This window comes from Lissotriton vulgaris, chromosome 8 (genome assembly GCF_964263255.1).
Source record: "Lissotriton vulgaris chromosome 8, aLisVul1.2, whole genome shotgun sequence".
Classification (NCBI taxonomy): Eukaryota; Metazoa; Chordata; class Amphibia; order Caudata; family Salamandridae; genus Lissotriton; species Lissotriton vulgaris.
Genome location: NC_141696.1, coordinates 1,531,262,905 through 1,531,285,033, shown reverse-complemented (window position 1 = coordinate 1,531,285,033; position 22,129 = coordinate 1,531,262,905). Strand labels below are relative to the sequence as shown.

Below are 22,129 nucleotides of genomic sequence, written 5' to 3'. Positions count from 1 at the left end.
ATTTCATGCTTTTTTGTAAAGTAAACTCTTGTCTGCATTACCTTCCACTTCCCCTTGAACACAGATGTCAGTAGTCAGATGACATTGCTTACCTACTCATGCCAAATATATCTAGGTAATATAGTGCTAGTCCATTCAGAGTTAAAAAAACAACTACCTAACCTGGATCCCAAAAATGCTATTTACCCATTGCACCAGTTAACTGGGGAATGATACAGGACTCCTTAAAACATATCTCTACCATATGAGGTTAAAAATCCAGGTCCTGCATCTATTCTGTTAAATGGTTCAAATTAAAGTATGAAGACCCCAGCTATCAGAAGGCCGAAATAGCTCAGTTGGGAGAGCGTTAGACTGAAGATCTAAAGGTCCCTGGTTCAATCCCGGGTTTCGGCATAGTTGAGAGGTTCCTTGCTTCTAACAAAATAGTTCTTGGAATCAGCTGTAGTACTTTTTCTCTATTCATCAATTTTTTTCCAACTGATCTACAACACAATCAATTTAACATAGACTTTGCTTTATGTCCTCCTTCTAAACTTGCTTCCACCTCTCTTACCTTCAGGTTTGACAATGAATATTTCCCATTTCATGCTTTTTTGTAAAGTAAACTCTTGTCTGCATTACCTTCCACTTCCCCTTGAACACAGATGTCAGTAGTCAGATGACATTGCTTACCTACTCATGCCAAATATATCTGGGTAATATAGTGCTAGTCCATTCAGAGTTAAAAAAACAACTACCTAACCTGGATCCCAAAAATGCTATTTACCCATTGCACCAGTTAACTGGGGAATGATACAGGACTCCTTAAAACATATCTCTACCATATGAGGTTAAAAATCCAGGTCCTGCATCTATTTTGTTAAATGGTTCAAATTAAAGTATGAAGACCCCAGCTATCAGAAGGCCGAAATAGCTCAGTTGGGAGAGCGTTAGACTGAAGATCTAAAGGTCCCTGGTTCATTCCTGGGTTTCGGCACAGTTGAGAGGTTCCTTGCTTCTAACAAAATAGGTCTTGGAATCAGCTGTAGTTCTTTTTCTCTATTCATCAATTTTTTTCCAACTGATCTACAACACAATCAATTTAACATAGACTTTGCTTTATGTCCTCCTTCTAAACTTGCTTCCACCTCTCTTACCTTCAGGTTTGACAATGAATATTTCCCATTTCATGCTTTTTTGTAAAGTAAACTCTTGTCTGCATTACCTTCCACTTCCCCTTGAACACAGATGTCAGTAGTCAGATGACATTGCTTACCTACTCATGCCAAATATATCTGGGTAATATAGTGCTAGTCCATTCAGAGTTAAAAAAACAACTACCTAACCTGGATCCCAAAAATGCTATTTACCCATTGCACCAGTTAATTGCGGAATGATACAGGACTCCTTAAAACATATCTCTACCATATGAGGTTAAAAATCCAGGTCCTGCATCTATTTTGTTAAATGATTTAAATTAAAGTATGAAGACCACAGCTAGAAGCAGGCCGAAATAGCTCAGTTGGGAGAGCGTTAGACTGCAGATCTAAAGGTCCCTGGTTCAATCCCGGGTTTCGGCACAGTTGAGAGGTTCCTTGCTTCTAACAAAATAGGTCTTGGAATCAGCTGTAGTACTTTTTCTCTATTCATCAATTTTTTTCCAACTGATCTACAACACAATCAATTTAACATAGACTTTGCTTTATGTCCTCCTTCTAAACTTGCTTCCACCTCTCTTACCTTCAGGTTTGACAATGAATATTTCCCATTTCATGCTTTTTTGTAAAGTAAACTCTTGTCTGCATTACCTTCCACTTCCCCTTGAACACAGATGTCAGTAGTCAGATGACATTGCTTACCTACTCATGCCAAATATATCTGGGTAATATAGTGCTAGTCCATTCAGAGTTAAAAAAACAACTACCTAACCTGGATCCCAAAAATGCTATTTGCCCATTGCACCAGTTAATTGCGGAATGATACAGGACTCCTTAAAACATATCTCTACCATATGAGGTTAGAAATCCAGGTCCTGCATCTATTTTGTTAAATGGTTCAAATTAAAGTATGAAGACCCCAGCTATCAGAAGGCCGAAATAGCTCAGTTGGGAGAGTGTTAGACTGAAGATCTAAAGGTCCCTGGTTCAATCCTGGGTTTCGGCACAGTTGAGAGGTTCCTTGCTTCTAACAAAATAGGTCTTGGAATCAGCTGTAGTTCTTTTTCTCTATTCATCAAATTTTTTCCAACTGATCTACAACACAATCAATTTAACATAGACTTTGCTTTATGTCCTCCTTCTAAACTTGCTTCCACCTCTCTTACCTTCAGGTTTGACAATGAATATTTCCCATTTCATGCTTTTTTGTAAAGTAAACTCTTGTCTGCATTACCTTCCACTTCCCCTTGAACACAGATGTCAGTAGTCAGATGACATTGCTTACCTACTCATGCCAAATATATCTGGGTAATATAGTGCTAGTCCATTCAGAGTTAAAAAAACAACTACCTAACCTGGATCCCAAAAATGCTATTTACCCATTGCACCAGTTAATTGCGGAATGATACAGGACTCCTTAAAACATATCTCTACCATATGAGGTTAAAAATCCAGGTCCTGCATCTATTTTGTTAAATGGTTTAAATTAAAGTATGAAGACCACAGCTATAAGCAGGCCGAAATAGCTCAGTTGGGAGAGCGTTAGACTGAAGATCTAAAGGTCCCTGGTTCAATCCTGGGTTTCGGCACAGTTGAGAGGTTCCTTGCTTCTAACAAAATAGGTCTTGGAATCAGCTGTAGTTCTTTTTCTCTATTCATCAAATTTTTTCCAACTGATCTACAACACAATCAATTTAACATAGACTTTGCTTTATGTCCTCCTTCTAAACTTGCTTCCACCTCTCTTACCTTCAGGTTTGACAATGAATATTTCCCATTTCATGCTTTTTTGTAAAGTAAACTCTTATCTGCATTACCTTCCACTTCCTCTTGAACACAGATGTCAGTAGTCAGATGACATTGCTTACCTACTCATGCCAAATATATCTGGGTAATATAGTGCTAGTCCATTCAGAGTTAAAAAAACAACTACCTAACCTGGATCCCAAAAATGCTATTTACCCATTGCACCAGTTAATTGCGGAATGATGCAGGACTCCTTAAAACATATCTCTACCATATGAGGTTAAAAATCCAGGTCCTGCATCTATTTTGTTAAATGGTTTAAATTAAAGTATGAAGACCACAGCTGTAAGCAGGCCGCAATATCTCAGTTGGGAGAGTGTTAGACTGAATATCTAAAGGTCCCTGGTTCAATCCTGGGTTTTGGCACAGTTGAGAGGTTCCTTGCTTCTAACAAAATAGGTCTTGGAATCAGCTGTAGTACTTTCTTCTCTATTAACATTTTTATCAACTGATCTACAAAATGATCAATTCAACATAGACTTTGCTTTCTGTCCTCCTTTTAAACTTTCTTCCACCTATCTTGCCTTCAGGTTTGACAATGAATGTTTCCCATTTCGTCCTTTTTTGTAAAGTAAACTCTTGTCTGCATCACATTTCACTTCCCCTTGAACACAGATGTCAGTAGTCAGATGACATTGCTTACCTACTCATGCCAAATATATCTAGGTAATATAGTGCTAGTCCATTCAGAGTTAAAAAACACAACTACCTAACCTGGATCCCAAAAATGCTATTTACCCATTGCACCAGTTAATTGCGGAATGATACAGGACTCCTTAAAACATATATCTACCATATGAGGTTAAAAATCCAGGTCCTGCATCTATTTTGTTAAATGGTTTAAATTAAAGTATGAAGACCCCAGCTATCAGAAGGCCGAAATAGCTCAGTTGGGAGAGCGTTAGACTGAAGATCTAAAGGTCCCTGGTTCAATCCCGGGTTTCGGCTCAGTTGAGAGGTTCCTTGCTTCTAACAAAATGGGTTTTGGAATCAGCTGTAGTACTTTTTCTCTATTCATCAAATTTTTTCCAACTGATCTACAACACAATCAATTTAACATAGACTTTGCTTTATATCCCCCTTCTAAACTTGCTTCCACCTCTCTTACCTTCAGGTTTGACAATGAATATTTCCCATTTCATGCTTTTTTGTAAAGTAAACTCTTGTCTGCATTACCTTCCACTTCCCCTTGAACACAGATGTCAGTAGTCAGATGACATTGCTTACCTACTCATGCATAATATATCTGGGTAATATAGTGCTAGCCCATTCAGAGTTAAAAAAACAACTACCTAACCTGGATCCCAAAAATGCTGTTTACCCATTGCACCAGTTAACTGGGGAATGATACAGGACTCCTTAAAACATATCTCTACCATATGAGGTTAAAAATCCAGGTCCTGCATCTATTTTATTAAATGGTTCAAATTAAAGTATGAAGACCACAGATATCAGCAGGCCGAAATAGCTCATTTGGGAGAGTGTTAGACTGAAGATCTAAAGGTCCCTGGTTCAATCCCGGGTTTCGGCACTGTTGAGAGGTTCTTTGCTTCTAACAAAATAGGTCTTGGAATCAGCTGTAGTCCTTTTTCTGTATTCATCAAATTGTTTACAACTGATCTACAACACAATCAATTTAACATAGACTTTGCTTTCTGTCCTCCTTCTAGACTTGCTTCCACCTCTCTTGCCTTCAGGTTTTACTATGAATGTTTCCCATGTCATGCTTTTTTGTAAAGTAAACTCTTGTCTGCATTACCTTCCACTTCCTCTTGAACACAGATGTCAGTAGTCAGATGACATTGCTTACCTACTCATGCCAAATATATCTGGGTAATATAGTGCTAGTACATTCAGAGTTAAAAAAACAACTACCTAACCTGGATCCCAAAAATGCTATTTACCCATTGCACCAGTTAATTGCGGAATGATACAGGACTCCTTAAAACATATCTCACCATATGAGGTTAAAAATCCAGGTCCTGCATCTATTTTGTTAAATGGTTTAAATTAAACTATGAAGACCACAGCTATAAGCAGGCTGATATAGCTAAGTTGGGAGAGCGTTAGACTGAAGATCTAAAGGTCCCTGGTTCAATCCCGGTTGTCGGCACAGTTGAGAGGTTCCTTGCTTCTAACAAAATAGGTCTTGGAATCAGCTGTAGTACTTTTTTCTCTATCAACATTTTTATCAACTGATCTACAAAATGATCAATTCAACATAGACTTTGCTTTCTGTCCTCCTTTTAAACTTTCTTCCACCTATCTTGCCTTCAGGTTTGACTATGAATGGTTTCCATTTCGTCCTTTTTTGTAAAGTAAACTCTTGTCTGCATCACATTCCACTTCCCCTTGAACACAGATGTCAGTAGTCAGATGACATTGCTTACCTACTCATGCCAAATATATCTGGGTAATATAGTGCTAGTCCATTCAGAGTTAAAAAAACAACTACCTAACCTGGATCCCAAAAATGCTATTTACCCATTGCACCTGTTAACTGGGGAATGATACAGGACTCCTTAAAACATATCTCTACCATATGAGGTTAAAAATCCAGGTCCTGCATCTATTTTGTTAAATGGTTCAAATTAAAGTATGAAGACCCCAGCTATCAGAAGGCCGAAATAGCTCAGTTGGGAGAGCGTTAGACTGAAGATTTAAAGGTCCTGGGTTTCGGCACAGTTGAGAGGTTCCTTGCTTCTAACAAAATAGGTCTTGAAATCAGCTGTAGTTCTTTTTCTCTATTCATCAAATTTTTTCCAACTGATCTACAACACAATCAATTTAACATAGACTTTGCTTTATGTCCTCCTTCTAAACTTGCTTCCACCTCTCTTACCTTCAGGTTTGACAATGAATATTTCCCATTTCATGCTTTTTTGTAAAGTAAACTCTTGTCTGCATTACCTTCCACTTCCCCTTGAACACAGATGTCAGTAGTCAGATGACATTGCTTACCTACTCATGCCAAATATATCTGGGTAATATAGTGCTAGTCCATTCAGAGTTAAAAAAACAACTACCTAACCTGGATCCCAAAAATGCTATTTGCCCATTGCACCAGTTAATTGCGGAATGATACAGGACTCCTTAAAACATATCTCTACCATATGAGGTTAGAAATCCAGGTCCTGCATCTATTTTGTTAAATGGTTCAAATTAAAGTATGAAGACCCCAGCTATCAGAAGGCCGAAATAGCTCAGTTGGGAGAGTGTTAGACTGAAGATCTAAAGGTCCCTGGTTCAATCCTGGGTTTCGGCACAGTTGAGAGGTTCCTTGCTTCTAACAAAATAGGTCTTGGAATCAGCTGTAGTTCTTTTTCTCTATTCATCAAATTTTTTCCAACTGATCTACAACACAATCAATTTAACATAGACTTTGCTTTATGTCCTCCTTCTAAACTTGCTTCCACCTCTCTTACCTTCAGGTTTGACAATGAATATTTCCCATTTCATGCTTTTTTGTAAAGTAAACTCTTGTCTGCATTACCTTCCACTTCCCCTTGAACACAGATGTCAGTAGTCAGATGACATTGCTTACCTACTCATGCCAAATATATCTGGGTAATATAGTGCTAGTCCATTCAGAGTTAAAAAAACAACTACCTAACCTGGATCCCAAAAATGCTATTTACCCATTGCACCTGTTAACTGGGGAATGATACAGGACTCCTTAAAACATATCTCTACCATATGAGGTTAAAAATCCAGGTCCTGCATCTATTTTGTTAAATGGTTCAAATTAAAGTATGAAGACCCCAGCTATCAGAAGGCCGAAATAGCTCAGTTGGGAGAGCGTTAGACTGAAGATTTAAAGGTCCTGGGTTTCGGCACAGTTGAGAGGTTCCTTGCTTCTAACAAAATAGGTCTTGAAATCAGCTGTAGTTCTTTTTCTCTATTCATCAAATTTTTTCCAACTGATCTACAACACAATCAATTTAACATAGACTTTGCTTTATGTCCTCCTTCTAAACTTGCTTCCACCTCTCTTACCTTCAGGTTTGACAATGAATATTTCCCATTTCATGCTTTTTTGTAAAGTAAACTCTTGTCTGCATTACCTTCCACTTCCCCTTGAACACAGATGTCAGTAGTCAGATGACATTGCTTACCTACTCATGCCAAATATATCTGGGTAATATAGTGCTAGTCCATTCAGAGTTAAAAAAACAACTACCTAACCTGGATCCCAAAAATGCTATTTGCCCATTGCACCAGTTAATTGCGGAATGATACAGGACTCCTTAAAACATATCTCTACCATATGAGGTTAGAAATCCAGGTCCTGCATCTATTTTGTTAAATGGTTCAAATTAAAGTATGAAGACCCCAGCTATCAGAAGGCCGAAATAGCTCAGTTGGGAGAGTGTTAGACTGAAGATCTAAAGGTCCCTGGTTCAATCCTGGGTTTCGGCACAGTTGAGAGGTTCCTTGCTTCTAACAAAATAGGTCTTGGAATCAGCTGTAGTTCTTTTTCTCTATTCATCAAATTTTTTCCAACTGATCTACAACACAATCAATTTAACATAGACTTTGCTTTATGTCCTCCTTCTAAACTTGCTTCCACCTCTCTTACCTTCAGGTTTGACAATGAATATTTCCCATTTCATGCTTTTTTGTAAAGTAAACTCTTGTCTGCATTACCTTCCACTTCCCCTTGAACACAGATGTCAGTAGTCAGATGACATTGCTTACCTACTCATGCCAAATATATCTGGGTAATATAGTGCTAGTCCATTCAGAGTTAAAAAAACAACTACCTAACCTGGATCCCAAAAATGCTATTTACCCATTGCACCAGTTAATTGCGGAATGATACAGGACTCCTTAAAACATATCTCTACCATATGAGGTTAAAAATCCAGGTCCTGCATCTATTTTGTTAAATGGTTTAAATTAAAGTATGAAGACCACAGCTATAAGCAGGCCGAAATAGCTCAGTTGGGAGAGCGTTAGACTGAAGATCTAAAGGTCCCTGGTTCAATCCTGGGTTTCGGCACAGTTGAGAGGTTCCTTGCTTCTAACAAAATAGGTCTTGGAATCAGCTGTAGTTCTTTTTCTCTATTCATCAAATTTTTTCCAACTGATCTACAACACAATCAATTTAACATAGACTTTGCTTTATGTCCTCCTTCTAAACTTGCTTCCACCTCTCTTACCTTCAGGTTTGACAATGAATATTTCCCATTTCATGCTTTTTTGTAAAGTAAACTCTTATCTGCATTACCTTCCACTTCCTCTTGAACACAGATGTCAGTAGTCAGATGACATTGCTTACCTACTCATGCCAAATATATCTGGGTAATATAGTGCTAGTCCATTCAGAGTTAAAAAAACAACTACCTAACCTGGATCCCAAAAATGCTATTTACCCATTGCACCAGTTAATTGCGGAATGATGCAGGACTCCTTAAAACATATCTCTACCATATGAGGTTAAAAATCCAGGTCCTGCATCTATTTTGTTAAATGGTTTAAATTAAAGTATGAAGACCACAGCTGTAAGCAGGCCGCAATATCTCAGTTGGGAGAGTGTTAGACTGAAGATCTAAAGGTCCCTGGTTCAATCCTGGGTTTTGGCACAGTTGAGAGGTTCCTTGCTTCTAACAAAATAGGTCTTGGAATCAGCTGTAGTACTTTCTTCTCTATTAACATTTTTATCAACTGATCTACAAAATGATCAATTCAACATAGACTTTGCTTTCTGTCCTCCTTTTAAACTTTCTTCCACCTATCTTGCCTTCAGGTTTGACAATGAATGTTTCCCATTTCGTCCTTTTTTGTAAAGTAAACTCTTGTCTGCATCACATTTCACTTCCCCTTGAACACAGATGTCAGTAGTCAGATGACATTGCTTACCTACTCATGCCAAATATATCTAGGTAATATAGTGCTAGTCCATTCAGAGTTAAAAAACACAACTACCTAACCTGGATCCCAAAAATGCTATTTACCCATTGCACCAGTTAATTGCGGAATGATACAGGACTCCTTAAAACATATATCTACCATATGAGGTTAAAAATCCAGGTCCTGCATCTATTTTGTTAAATGGTTTAAATTAAAGTATGAAGACCCCAGCTATCAGAAGGCCGAAATAGCTCAGTTGGGAGAGCGTTAGACTGAAGATCTAAAGGTCCCTGGTTCAATCCCGGGTTTCGGCTCAGTTGAGAGGTTCCTTGCTTCTAACAAAATGGGTTTTGGAATCAGCTGTAGTACTTTTTCTCTATTCATCAAATTTTTTCCAACTGATCTACAACACAATCAATTTAACATAGACTTTGCTTTATATCCCCCTTCTAAACTTGCTTCCACCTCTCTTACCTTCAGGTTTGACAATGAATATTTCCCATTTCATGCTTTTTTGTAAAGTAAACTCTTGTCTGCATTACCTTCCACTTCCCCTTGAACACAGATGTCAGTAGTCAGATGACATTGCTTACCTACTCATGCATAATATATCTGGGTAATATAGTGCTAGCCCATTCAGAGTTAAAAAAACAACTACCTAACCTGGATCCCAAAAATGCTGTTTACCCATTGCACCAGTTAACTGGGTAATGATACAGGACTCCTTAAAACATATCTCTACCATATGAGGTTAAAAATCCAGGTCCTGCATCTATTTTATTAAATGGTTCAAATTAAAGTATGAAGACCACAGATATCAGCAGGCCGAAATAGCTCATTTGGGAGAGTGTTAGACTGAAGATCTAAAGGTCCCTGGTTCAATCCCGGGTTTCGGCACTGTTGAGAGGTTCTTTGCTTCTAACAAAATAGGTCTTGGAATCAGCTGTAGTCCTTTTTCTGTATTCATCAAATTGTTTACAACTGATCTACAACACAATCAATTTAACATAGACTTTGCTTTCTGTCCTCCTTCTAGACTTGCTTCCACCTCTCTTGCCTTCAGGTTTTACTATGAATGTTTCCCATGTCATGCTTTTTTGTAAAGTAAACTCTTGTCTGCATTACCTTCCACTTCCTCTTGAACACAGATGTCAGTAGTCAGATGACATTGCTTACCTACTCATGCCAAATATATCTGGGTAATATAGTGCTAGTACATTCAGAGTTAAAAAAACAACTACCTAACCTGGATCCCAAAAATGCTATTTACCCATTGCACCAGTTAATTGCGGAATGATACAGGACTCCTTAAAACATATCTCACCATATGAGGTTAAAAATCCAGGTCCTGCATCTATTTTGTTAAATGGTTTAAATTAAACTATGAAGACCACAGCTATAAGCAGGCTGATATAGCTAAGTTGGGAGAGCGTTAGACTGAAGATCTAAAGGTCCCTGGTTCAATCCCGGTTGTCGGCACAGTTGAGAGGTTCCTTGCTTCTAACAAAATAGGTCTTGGAATCAGCTGTAGTACTTTTTTCTCTATCAACATTTTTATCAACTGATCTACAAAATGATCAATTCAACATAGACTTTGCTTTCTGTCCTCCTTTTAAACTTTCTTCCACCTATCTTGCCTTCAGGTTTGACTATGAATGGTTTCCATTTCGTCCTTTTTTGTAAAGTAAACTCTTGTCTGCATCACATTCCACTTCCCCTTGAACACAGATGTCAGTAGTCAGATGACATTGCTTACCTACTCATGCCAAATATATCTGGGTAATATAGTGCTAGTCCATTCAGAGTTAAAAAAACAACTACCTAACCTGGATCCCAAAAATGCTATTTACCCATTGCACCTGTTAACTGGGGAATGATACAGGACTCCTTAAAACATATCTCTACCATATGAGGTTAAAAATCCAGGTCCTGCATCTATTTTGTTAAATGGTTCAAATTAAAGTATGAAGACCCCAGCTATCAGAAGGCCGAAATAGCTCAGTTGGGAGAGCGTTAGACTGAAGATTTAAAGGTCCTGGGTTTCGGCACAGTTGAGAGGTTCCTTGCTTCTAACAAAATAGGTCTTGAAATCAGCTGTAGTTCTTTTTCTCTATTCATCAAATTTTTTCCAACTGATCTACAACACAATCAATTTAACATAGACTTTGCTTTATGTCCTCCTTCTAAACTTGCTTCCACCTCTCTTACCTTCAGGTTTGACAATGAATATTTCCCATTTCATGCTTTTTTGTAAAGTAAACTCTTGTCTGCATTACCTTCCACTTCCCCTTGAACACAGATGTCAGTAGTCAGATGACATTGCTTACCTACTCATGCCAAATATATCTGGGTAATATAGTGCTAGTCCATTCAGAGTTAAAAAAACAACTACCTAACCTGGATCCCAAAAATGCTATTTACCCATTGCACCAGTTAATTGCGGAATGATGCAGGACTCCTTAAAACATATCTCTACCATATGAGGTTAAACATCCAGGTCCTGCATCTATTTTGTTAAATGGTTCAAATTAAAGTATGAAGACCACAGATATCAGCAGGCTGAAATAGCTCAGTTGGCAGAGTGTTAGACTGAAGATCTAAAGGTCCCTGGTTCAATCCCAGGTTTCGGCACAGTTGAGAGGTTCTTTGCTTCTAACAAAATAGGTCTTGGCATCAGCTGTAGTCCTTTTTCTGTATTCATCAAATTTTTTTTAACTGATCTACAACACAATCAATTTAACATAGACTTTGCTTTCTGTCCTCCTTCTAGACTTGCTTCCACCTCTCTTACCTTCAGGTTTGACAATGAATATTTCCCATTTCATGCTTTTTTGTAAAGTAAACTCTTTTCTGCATTACCTTCCACTTCCCCTTGAACACAGATGTCAGTAGTCAGATGACATTGCTTACCTACTCATGCCAAATATATCTGGGTAATATAGTGCTAGTACATTCAGAGTTAAAAAAACAACTACCTAACCTGGATCCCAAAAATGCTATTTGCCCATTGCACCAGTTAATTGCGGAATGATACACGACTGCTTAAAACATATCTCTACCATATGAGGTTAAAAATCCAGGTCCTGCATCTATTTTGTTAAATGGTTTAAATTAAAGTATGAAGACCACAGCTCTAAGCAGGCCGCAATATCTCAGTTGGGAGAGTGTTAGACTGAAGATCTAAAGGTCCCTGGTTCAATCCTGGGTTTCGGCACAGTTGAGAGGTTCCTTGCTTCTAACAAAATAGGTCTTGGAATCAGCTGTAGTACTTTTTTCTCTATTAACATTTTTATCAACTGATCTACAAAATGATCAATTCAACATAGACTTTGCTTTCTGTCCTCCTTTTAAACTTTCTTCCACCTATCTTGCCTTCAGGTTTGACTATGAATGTTTTCCATTTCGTCCTTTTTTGTAAAGTAAACTCTTGTCTGCATCACATTCCACTTCCCCTTGAACACAGATGTCAGTAGTCAGATGACATTGCTTACCTACTCATGCCAAATATATCTGGGTAATATAGTGCTAGTCCATTCAGAGTTAAAAAAACAACTACCTAACCTGGATCCCAAAAATGCTATTTACCCATTGCACCAGTTAACTGCGGAATGATACAGGACTCCTTAAAACATATCTCTACCATATGAGGTTAAAAATCCAGGTCCTGCATCTATTTTGTTAAATGGTTCAAATTAAAGTATGAAGACCCCAGCTATCAGAAGGCCGAAATAGCTCAGTTGGGAGAGCGTTAGACTGAAGATCTAAAGGTCCTGGGTTTCGGCACAGTTGAGAGGTTCCTTGCTTCTAACAAAATAGGTCTTGGAATCGGCTGTAGTTCTTTTCCTCCATTCATCAAATTTTTTCCAACTGATCTACAACACAATCAATTTAACATAGACTTTGCTTTATGTCCTCCTTCTAAACTTGCTTCCACCTCTCTTACCTTCAGGTTTGACAATGAATATTTCCCATTTCATGCTTTTTTGTAAAGTAAACTCTTGTCTGCATTACCTTCCACTTCCCCTTGAACACAGATGTCAGTAGACAGATGACATTGCTTACCTACTCATGCCAAATATATCTGGGTAATATAGTGCTAGTCCATTCAGAGTTAAAAAAACAACTACCTAACCTGGATCCCAAAAATGCTATTTACCCGTTGCACCAGTTAATTGCGGAATGATGCAGGACTCCTTAAAACATATCTGTACCATATGAGGTTAAAAATCCAGGTCCTGCATCTATTTTGTTAAATGGTTCAAATTAAAGTATGAAGACCACAGATATCAGCAGGCTGAAATAGCTCAGTTGGCAGAGTGTTAGACTGAAGATCTAAAGGTCCCTGGTTCAATCCCAGGTTTCGGCACAGTTGAGAGGTTCTTTGCTTCTAACAAAATAGGTCTTGGAATCAGCTGTAGTACTTTTTTCTCTATTAACATTTTTATCAACTGATCTACAAAATGATCAATTCAACATAGACTTTGCTTTCTGTCCTCCTTCTAGACTTGCTTCCACCTCTCTTACCTTCAGGTTTGACAATGAATATTTCCCATTTCATGCTTTTTTGTAAAGTAAACTCTTGTCTGCATTACCTTCCACTTCCCCTTGAACACAGATGTCAGTAGTCAGATGACATTGCTTACCTACTCATGCCAAATATATCTGGGTAATATAGTGCTAGTACATTCAGAGTTAAAAAAACAACTACCTAACCTGGATCCCAAAAATGCTATTTGCCTATTGCACCAGTTAATTGCGGAATGATACAGGACTCCTTAAAACATATCTCTACCATATGAGGTTAAAAATCCAGGTCCTGCATCTATTTTGTTAAATAGTTTAAATTAAAGTATGAAGACCACAGCTGTAAGCAGGCCGCAATATCTCAGTTGGGAGAGTGTTAGACTGAAGATCTAAAGGTCCCTGGTTCAATCCTGGGTTTCGGCACAGTTGAGAGGTTCCTTGCTTCTAACAAAATAGGTCTTGGAATCAGCTGTAGTACTTTTTTCTCTATTAACATTTTTATCAACTGATCTACAAAATGATCAATTCAACATAGACTTTGCTTTCTGTCCTCCTTTTAAACTTTCTTCCACCTATCTTGCCTTCAGGTTTGACTATGAATGTTTTCCATTTCGTCCTTTTTTGTAAAGTAAACTCTTGTCTGCATCACATTCCACTTCCCCTTGAACACAGATGTCAGTAGTCAGATGACATTGCTTACCTACTCATGCCAAATATATCTGGGTAATATAGTGCTAGTCCATTCAGAGTTAAAAAAACAACTACCTAACCTGGATCCCAAAAATGCTATTTACCCATTGCACCAGTTAACTGGGGAATGATACAGGACTCCTTAAAACATATCTCTACCATATGAGGTTAAAAATCCAGGTCCTGCATCTATTTTGTTAAATGGTTAAAATTAAAGTATGAAGACCCCAGCTATCAGAAGGCCGAAATAGCTCAGTTGGGAGAGCGTTAGACTGAAGATCTAAAGGTCCCTGGTTCAATCCTGGGTTTCGGCACAGTTGAGAGGTTCCTTGCTTCTAACAAAATAGGTCTTGGAATCAGCTGTAGTTCTTTTTCTCTATTCATCAAATTTTTTTCAATTTAACATAGACTTTGCTTTATGTCCTCCTTCTAAACTTGCTTCCACCTCTCTTACCTTCAGGATTGACAATTAATATTTCCCATTTCATGCTTTTTTGTAAAGTAAACTCTTGTCTGCATTACCTTCCACTTCCCCTTGAACACAGATGTCAGTAGTCAGATGACATTGCTTACCTACTCATGCCAAATATATCTGGGTAATATAGTGCTAGTCCATTCAGAGTTAAAAAAACAACTACCTAACCTGGATCCCAAAAATGCTATTTACCCATTGCACCAGTTAATTGCGGAATGATACCGGACTCCTTAAAACATATCTCTACCATATGAGGTTAAAAATCCAGGTCCTGCATCTATTTTGTTAAATGGTTCAAATTAAAGTATGAAGACCACAGATATCAGCAGGCTGAAATTGCTCAGTTGGCAGAGTGTTAGACTGAAGATCTAAAGGTCCCTGGTTCAATCCCGGGTTTCGGCACAGTTGAGAGGTTCTTCGCTTCTAACAAAATAGGTCTTGGAATCAGCTGTAGTCCTTTTTCTGTATTCATCAAATTTTTTTTAACTGATCTACAACACAATCAATTTAACATAGACTTTGCTTTCTGTCCTCCTTCTAGACTTGCTTCCACCTCTCTTACCTTCAGGTTTGACAATGAATATTTCCCATTTCATGCTTTTTTGTAAAGTAAACTCTTGTCTGCATTACCTTCCACTTCCCCTTGAACACAGATGTCAGTAGTCAGATGACATTGCTTACCTACTCATGCCAAATATATCTGGGTAATATAGTGCTAGTACATTCAGAGTAAAAAAAACAACTACCTAACCTGGATCCCAAAAATGCTATTTGCCCATTGCACCAGTTAATTGCGGAATGATACAGGACTCCTTAAAACATATCTCTACCATATGAGGTTAAAAATCCAGGTCCTGCATCTATTTTGTTAAATGGTTTAAATTAAAGTATGAAGACCACAGCTATAAGCAGGCTGAAATAGCTCAGTTGGGAGAGCGTTAGACTGAAGATCTAAAGGTCCCTGGTTCAATCCCGGGTTTCGGCACAGTTGAGAGGTTCCTTGCTTCTAACAAAATAGGTCTTGGAATCAGCTGTAGTACTTTTTTCTCTATTAACATTTTTATCAACTGATCTACAAAATGATCAATTCAACATAGACTTTGCTTTCTGTCCTCCTTTTAAACTTTCTTCCACCTATCTTGCCTTCAGGTTTGACTATGAATGTTTTCCATTTCGTCCTTTTTTGTAAAGTAAACTCTTGTCTGCATCACATTCCACTTCCCCTTGAACACAGATGTCAGTAGTCAGATGACATTGCTTACCTACTCATGCCAAATATATCTGGGTAATATAGTGCTAGTCCATTCAGAGTTAAAAAAACAACTACCTAACCTGGATCCCAAAAATGCTATTTACCCATTGCACCAGTTAACTGGGGAATGTTACAGGACTCCTTAAAACATATCTCTACCATATGAGGTTAAAAATCCAGGTCCTGCATCTATTTTGTTAAATGGTTCAAATTAAAGTATGAAGACCACAGCTATAAGCAGGCTGAAATAGCTCAGTTGGGAGAGCGTTAGACTGAAGATCTAAAGGTCCCTGGTTCAATCCCGGGTTTCGGCACAGTTGAGAGGTTCCTTGCTTCTAACAAAATAGGTCTTGGAATCAGCTGTAGTACTTTTTTCTCTATTAACATTTTTATCAACTGATCTACAAAATGATCAATTCAACATAGACTTTGCTTTCTGTCCTCCTTTTAAACTTTCTTCCACCTATCTTGCCTTCAGGTTTGACTATGAATGTTTTCCATTTCGTCCTTTTTTGTAAAGTAAACTCTTGTCTGCATCACATTCCACTTCCCCTTGAACACAGATGTCAGTAGTCAGATGACATTGCTTACCTACTCATGCCAAATATATCTGGGTAATATAGTGCTAGTCCATTCAGAGTTAAAAAAACAACTACCTAACCTGGATCCCAAAAATGCTATTTACCCATTGCACCAGTTAACTGGGGAATGATACAGGACTCCTTAAAACATATCTCTACCATATGAGGTTAAAAATCCAGGTCCTGCATCTATTTTGTTAAATGGTTAAAATTAAAGTATGAAGACCCCAGCTATCAGAAGGCCGAAATAGCTCAGTTGGGAGAGCGTTAGACTGAAGATCTAAAGGTCCCTGGTTCAATCCTGGGTTTCGGCACAGTTGAGAGGTTCCTTGCTTCTAACAAAATAGGTCTTGGAATCAGCTGTAGTTCTTTTTCTCTATTCATCAAATTTTTTTCAATTTAACATAGACTTTGCTTTATGTCCTCCTTCTAAACTTGCTTCCACCTCTCTTACCTTCAGGATTGACAATTAATATTTCCCATTTCATGCTTTTTTGTAAAGTAAACTCTTGTCTGCATTACCTTCCACTTCCCCTTGAACACAGATGTCAGTAGTCAGATGACATTGCTTACCTACTCATGCCAAATATATCTGGGTAATATAGTGCTAGTCCATTCAGAGTTAAAAAAACAACTACCTAACCTGGATCCCAAAAATGCTATTTACCCATTGCACCAGTTAATTGCGGAATGATACCGGACTCCTTAAAACATATCTCTACCATATGAGGTTAAAAATCCAGGTCCTGCATCAATTTTGTTAAATGGTTTAAATTAAAGTATGAAGACCACAGCTGTAAGCAGGCCGCAATATCTCAGTTGGGAGAGTGTTAGACTGAAGATCTAAAGGTCCCTGGTTCAATCCTGGGTTTCGGCACAGTTGAGAGGTTCCTTGCTTCTAACAAAATAGGTCTTGGAATCAGCTGTAGTACTTTTTTCTCTATTAACATTTTTATCAACTGATCTACAAAATGATCAATTCAACATAGACTTTGCTTTCTGTCCTCCTTTTAAACTTTCTTCCACCTATCTTGCCTTCAGGTTTGACTATGAATGTTTTCCATTTCGTCCTTTTTTGTAAAGTAAACTCTTGTCTGCATCACATTCCACTACCCCTTGAACACAGATGTCAGTAGTCAGATGACATTGCTTACCTACTCATGCCAAATATATCTAGGTAATATAGTGCTAGTCCATTCAGAGTTAAAAAAACAACTACCTAACCTGGATCCCAAAAATGCTATTTACCGATTGCACCAGTTAACTGGGGAATGATACAGGACTCCTCCAAACATATCTCTACCATAAGAGGTTAAAAATCCAGGTCCTGCATCTATTTTGTTAAATGGTTCAAAGTAAAGTATGAAGACCACAGCTATCAGAAGGCCGAAATAGCTCAGTTGGGAGAGCGTTAGACTGAAGATGTAAAGGTCCCTGGTTCAATCCCGGTTTTCGGCACAGTTGAGAGGTTCCTTGCTTCTAACAAAATAGGTCTTGGAATCAGCTGTAGTACTTTTTTCTCTATCAACATTTTTATCAACTGATCTACAAAATGATCAATTCAACATAGACTTTGCTTTCTGTCCTCCTTTTAAACTTTCTTCCACCTATCTTGCCTTCAGGTTTGACTATGAATGTTTTCCATTTCGTCCTTTTTTGTAAAGTAAACTCTTGTCTGCATCACATTCCACTTCCCCTTGAACACAGATGTCAGTAGTCAGATGACATTGCTTACCTACTCATGCCAAATATATCTGGGTAATATAGTGCTAGTCCATTCAGAGTTAAAAAAACAACTACCTCACCTGGATCCCAAAAATGCTATTTACCCATTGCACCAGTTAACTGGGGAATGATACAGGACTCCTTAAAACATATCTCTACCATATGAGGTTAAAAATCCAGGTCCTGCATCTATTTTGTTAAATGGTTCAAATTAAAGTATGAAGACCCCAGCTATCAGAAGGCCGAAATAGCTCAGTTGGGAGAGCGTTAGACTGAAGATCTAAAGGTCCATGGTTCAATCCTGGGTTTCGGCACAGTTGAGAGGTTCCTTGCTTCTAACAAAATAGGTCTTGGAATCAGCTGTAGTTCTTTTTCTCTATTCATCAAATTTTTTCCAACTGATCTACAACACAATCAATTTAACATAGACTTTGCTTTATGTCCTCCTTCTAAACTTGCTTCCACCTCTCTTACCTTCAGGTTTGACAATGAATATTTCCCATTTCATGCTTTTTTGTAAAGTAAACTCTTGTCTGCATTACCTTCCACTTCCCCTTGAACACAGATGTCAGTAGTCAGATGACATTGCTTACCTACTCATGCCAAATATATCTGGGTAATATAGTGCTAGTCCATTCAGAGTTAAAAAAACAACTACCTAACCTGGATCCCAAAAATGCTATTTACCCATTGCACCAGTTAATTGCGGAATGATACAGGACTCCTTAAAACATATCTCTACCATATGAGGTTAAAAATCCAGGTCCTGCATCTATTTAGTTAAATGGTTTAAATTAAAGTATGAAGACCACAGCTATAAGCAGGCCGAAATAGCTCAGTTGGGAGAGCGTTAGACTGAAGATCTAAAGGTCCCTGGTTCAATCCCGGGTTTCGGCACAGTTGAGAGGTTCCTTGCTCCTAACAAAATAGGTCTTGGAATCAGCTGTAGTACTTTTTCTCTATTCATCAAATTTTTTCCAACTGATCTACAACACAATCAATTTAACATAGACTTTGCTTTATGTCCTCCTTCTAAACTTGCTTCCACCTCTCTTACCTTCAGGTTTGACAATGAATATTTCCCATTTCATGCTTTTTTGTAAAGTAAACTCTTGTCTGCATTACCTTCCACTTCACCTTGAACACAGATGTCAGTAGTCAGATGACATTGCTTACCTACTCATGCCAAATATATCTGGGTAATATAGTGCTAGTCCATTCAGAGTTAAAAAAACAACTACCTAACCTGGATCCCAAAAATGCTATTTGCCCATTGCACCAGTTAATTGCGGAATGATACAGGACTCCTTAAAACATATCTCTACCATATGAGGTTAAAAATCCAGGTCCTGCATCTATTTTGTTAAATGGTTTAAATTAAAGTATGAAGACCACAGCTATAAGCAGGCCGCAATATCTCAGTTGGGAGAGTGTTAGACTGAAGATCTAAAGGTCCCTGGTTCAATCCTGGGTTTCGGCACAGTTGAGAGGTTCCTTGCTTCTAACAAAATAGGTCTTGGAATCAGCTGTAGTACTTTTTTCTCTATTAACATTTTTATCAACTGATCTACAAAATGATCAATTCAACATAGACTTTGCTTTCTGTCCTCCTTTTAAACTTTCTTCCACCTATCTTGCCTTCAGGTTTGACAATGAATGTTTCCCATTTCGTCCTTTTTTGTAAAGTAAACTCTTGTCTGCATCACATTCCACTTCCCCTTGAACACAGATGTCAGTAGTCATATGACATTGCTTACCTACTCATGCCAAATATATCTAGGTAATATAGTGCTAGTCCATTCAGAGTTAAAAAAACAACTACCTAACCTGGATCCCAAAACTGCTATTTGCCCATTGCACCAGTTAATTGCGGAATGATACAGGACTCCTTAAAACATATCTCTACCATATGAGGTTAAAAATCCAGGTCCTGCATCTATTTTGTTAAATGGTTTAAATTAAAGTATGAAGACCACTGCTATAAGCAGGCCGCAATAGCTCAGTTGGGAGAGCGTTAGACTGAAGATCTAAAGGTCCCTGGTTCAATCCCGGGTTTCGGCACAGTTCAGAGGTTCCTTACTTCTAACAAAATAGGTCTTGGAATCAGCTGTAGTACTTTTTCTCTATTCATCAAATTTTTTCCAACTGATCTACAACACAATCAATTTAACATAGACTTTGCTTTATGTCCTCCTTCTAAACTTGCTTCCACCTCTCTTACCTTCAGGTTTGACAATGAATATTTCCCATTCATGCTTTTTTGTAAAGTAAACTCTTGTCTGCATTACCTTCCACCTCCCCTTGAATACAGATGTCAGTAGTCAGATGACATTGCTTACCTACTCATGCCAAATATATCTGGGTAATATAGTGCTAGTCCATTCAGAGTTAAAAAAACAACTACCTAACCTGGATCCCAAAACTGCTATTTGCCCATTGCACCAGTTAATTGCGGAATGATACAGGACTCCTTAAAACATATCTCTACCATATGAGGTTAAAAATCCAGGTCCTGCATCTATTTTGTTAAATGGTTTAAATTAAAGTATGAAGACCACAGCTATAAGCAGGCCGCAATAGCTCAGTTGGGAGAGCGTTAGACTGATATGGCTGAGATACCCGCCACCCCCTCTCAACACAATCCCCAAAGGAGGGAAACTGGAAACAGTTCTTGAAGTTTTTGGAAGTGGGAGGGAGTGACCCTCCCGGCCGTATTTATTAAAACAAAAATTAAAACATTAAACATTTTATATTAATGTACAATTTCATACCACATTGCGATGTTTGGCTAACCTTAACAGATTCTCTAATACAGAGGTTCTCCTAGCCGAACTAACATCCTACAAAACATTTACTTGAAATATTGAAATTGTACATCCTAACGTTTAAGGGCCAACGGCAAGGTCGTAACCGGTGTCAAGATCCCTAACCAGACATACCCCCCCCACTTGGGAGGGGCGACAGCACTGAGGCGTACTCACGTGCAACTACTACCAATTTCCCTTGACTTGACGGGGGCACCTATCAACTCGACGCCAGTTAAAGGTCGTTCGAAGACTCGTGTGAGGTATCTAGAAGGTATCGTAGACCTCCCCCCAACCCCACACAACTTACCGCATCTGCCGTCGCAGATGTCACTGGCCCCGGGAAATTCCCCAGGAGGGGGCTGTAACCCCTCCTACACAGGAAGGGGCCTTGACCGCCTTTCCTCTTCTTTCGGCGACCCATCCTTAGAAGGGACCGCCTCCCCGTTGAGGGGCCAAAGGCCACCTCCCCCGAGCGCTCCCATCCGTGTTGGGTGACGCCCACTCATAGGGATCTTCCAATTAGTGCTCACCGATCATGACCTTACCGCCCGACCAAAATAAATACGACAAATGCTAACTAAACGAAACTACATTGGCCACTATGACCGAAAAAGCCTGTTTATAAATGGACCTTAAATCCGAATTTCTTTAATCACCAAATTTGTAAACTTAGACCAATCTTTATTACACATTCAACATCAACACAACACTAAAACAACCTGTAAACGAAATAGAATTATCGATCAATTTTGTTAAAACAACTGGCTGTCCTCAGGGGCTGGTGGGTGGGTCAAAATTGGCTCTTCGTTCCGTCTCGAGCTCACGTGCAGCGAGGAGGTGCAGCTTCAGAGCACAGGAACAAGAGGATGTCTTCTGGTCTTGCGTCCCTTTTTATCCATCTTCAGGGCGGGCGTAATCCCGCCCCTGCCTGCCCCGAGGGCGTGGCCGGCCGCGTCAGTGTCTAGGCCAGCCCACTCTAGGGCGGGAAAAAGCGCGCCCCGGCTACGCCGCTTCGGGCATACCAGCCGAGACGCGCCTCCCGCCCAAAAATGGCTTCCCGGGGGGATCGAGGCACTCTGCCATACGTTCGGGGGGACCGAGTGGTCGCCCCTTTCCATATGGCTGAGATACCCGCCACCCCCTCTCAACACAATCCCCAAAGGAGGGAAACTGGAAACAGTTCTTGAAGTTTTTGGAAGTGGGAGGGAGTGACCCTCCCGGCCGTATTTATTAAAACAAAAATTAAAACATTAAACATTTTATATTAATGTACAATT

At 38.9% G+C, this 22,129-nt stretch overlaps 5 non-coding genes across 5 annotated transcripts; all 5 read left to right on the top strand.

The window, feature by feature from the left end:
* Positions 1 to 323: 323 nt before the first annotated feature.
* Positions 324 to 396, top strand: TRNAF-GAA (transfer RNA phenylalanine (anticodon GAA)). The gene has a single exon. It is a non-coding gene; the product is annotated as a tRNA-Phe (tRNA).
* A 1,093-nt stretch (positions 397 to 1,489) lies between these two features.
* Positions 1,490 to 1,562, top strand: TRNAC-GCA (transfer RNA cysteine (anticodon GCA)). Its single transcript has one exon. It is a non-coding gene; the product is annotated as a tRNA-Cys (tRNA).
* Positions 1,563 to 3,820: 2,258 nt separating this feature from the next.
* On the top strand, positions 3,821 to 3,893 carry TRNAF-GAA (transfer RNA phenylalanine (anticodon GAA)). Its single transcript has one exon. It is a non-coding gene; the product is annotated as a tRNA-Phe (tRNA).
* A 5,146-nt stretch (positions 3,894 to 9,039) lies between these two features.
* Positions 9,040 to 9,112, top strand: TRNAF-GAA (transfer RNA phenylalanine (anticodon GAA)). Its single transcript has one exon. It is a non-coding gene; the product is annotated as a tRNA-Phe (tRNA).
* Positions 9,113 to 18,869: 9,757 nt separating this feature from the next.
* Positions 18,870 to 18,942, top strand: TRNAF-GAA (transfer RNA phenylalanine (anticodon GAA)). The gene has a single exon. It is a non-coding gene; the product is annotated as a tRNA-Phe (tRNA).
* Positions 18,943 to 22,129: the final 3,187 nt, after the last annotated feature.